This window comes from Staurois parvus, unplaced genomic scaffold, assembly GCF_062004578.1.
Source record: "Staurois parvus isolate SC_StPar_1 unplaced genomic scaffold, SC_StPar_1.0 ptg000813l, whole genome shotgun sequence".
Classification (NCBI taxonomy): domain Eukaryota; kingdom Metazoa; phylum Chordata; class Amphibia; order Anura; family Ranidae; genus Staurois; species Staurois parvus.
In genome coordinates, this window is record NW_028318609.1 from 4,135,277 (window position 1) to 4,137,464 (window position 2,188).

Below are 2,188 nucleotides of genomic sequence, written 5' to 3' on the forward strand. Positions count from 1 at the left end.
ATGAGGTGGAGGAGATCAGCTATGAGGAAAGATTAAATTAAATTTATTCTCTCCTGAGAAGAGATTAAGGGGGAATTTAATCACCATGTATAAATACATCAGTGGTTCATATAGTGAACTCGGTGTAGAGTTATTCACCCTGAGGTCATCACAGAGGACAAGGGGACACTCTTTACATCTGGAGGAAAAGAAATTTAATCTCCAAATATGGAAAGGTTTCTTCACAGTAAGAGCTGTGAAAATGTGGAATAGACTCCCTCAAGAGTTGGTTCTGGCCAGCTCAGTGGATTGCTGTAGGAAAGTCCTGGATTCTTTCTTGGATACACAGAATATAATTGGATACTAACATTTATAGGTAAAGTTGATCCAGGGAATATCCGATTGCTTCTCGGGGGATCAGGAAGGAATGTTTTCCCCTGCAGGAGCAAATTGCATTGTGCTTTGCTGGGTTTTTTGTCTTCCTCTGAGTCAACTGTTGTATAGGATTATAACTTTTTTTTTTATGGTTGAACCTGATGGACTTTTGTCTTTTTCAGCCAGACTAACTATGTAACTATGAAAGAGGCCACTGCCATCAGGGACAACTGTGTTCCATGAGGAGGTGTACCTGGTCAGTGAAAATGTTTAGGTGGGTACTACATGTCAAGTAACACCCAATGGCAGGATCCAAGATTTCCCAGCAGAACATTGCTCAAAACATCACACTGCTTCTGCCGGCTTATCTTTTTCATGTACTGCATCCTGGTGCCATCTCTTTCCCAGGCAAGTGGCGCACACCCACCCAGCCATCCACATGACGTAAAAAAAAATATGATTCATCGGACCAAGCCACCTTCTTACATTGCTCTATGGTCCAGTTCTGATGATCACATATCCATTGTAGGTGCTTTTGGTTGAGGACATGAGTAAGCATGAGCACCCTGACTAGTCTGAAGCTACCCAGTCCCATACACAACAAACTGCAATGACCATTTCTTCTGCTTATGACACATCAACTTCAGGGACAACATGTTCCCTTACTGCCTAATATATACCACTGACTTTCAGATGCCATTGTAATAAGATATTTAATGTGATTCACTCTAAGGGAATCTAAAACTTAGATTGTACACCCCTTGAGGGTTAGGAACAATATATACAGTTAGGTCCATATATACAGTCAGGTCCATAAATATTGGGACATCAACACAATTCTAACATTTTTGGCTCTATACACCACCACAATGGATTTGAAATGAAACGAACAAGATGTGCTTTAACTGCAGACTGTCAGCTTTAATTTGAGGGTATTTACATCCAAATCAGGTAAACGGTGTAGGAATTAGAACAGTTTACATATGTGCCTCCCACTTGTTAAGGGACCAAAAGTAATGGGACAGAATAATAATTATAAATCAAACTTTCACTTTTTAATACTTTGTTGCAAATCCTTTGCAGTCAATTACAGCCTGAAGTCTGGAATGCATAGACATCACCAGACACTGGGTTTCATCCCTGGTGATGCTCTGCCAGGCCTCTACTGCAACTGTCTTCAGTTCCTGCTTGTTCTTGGGGCATTTTCCCTTCAGTTTTGTCTTCAGCAAGTGAAATGCATGCTCAATCGGATTCAGGTCAGGTGATTGACTTGGCCATTGCATAACATTCCACTTCTTTCCCTTAAAAAACTCTTTGGTTGCTTTTGCAGTATGCTTTGGGTCATTGTCCATCTGCACTGTGAAGCGGCATCCAATGAGTTCTGAAGCATTTGGCTGAATATGAGCAGATAATATTGCCCGAAACACTTCAGAATTCATCCTGCTGCTTTTGTCAGCAGTCACATCATCAATAAATACAAGAGAACCAGTTCCATTGGCAGCCATACATGCCCACGCCATGACACTACCACCACCATGCTTCACTGATGAGGTGGTATGCTTAGGATCATGAGCAGTTCCTTTCCTTCTCCATACTCTTCTCTTCCCATCACTCTGGTACAAGTTGATCTTGGTCTCATCTGTCCATAGGATGTTGTTCCAGAACTGTGAAGGCTTTTAGATGTTGTTTGGCAAACTCTAATCTGGCCTTCCTGTTTTTGAGGCTCACCAATGGTTTACATCTTGTGGTGAACCCTCTGTATTCACTCTGGTGAAGTCTTCTCTTGATTGTTGACTTTGACACACATACACCTACCTCCTGGAGAGTGTTCTTG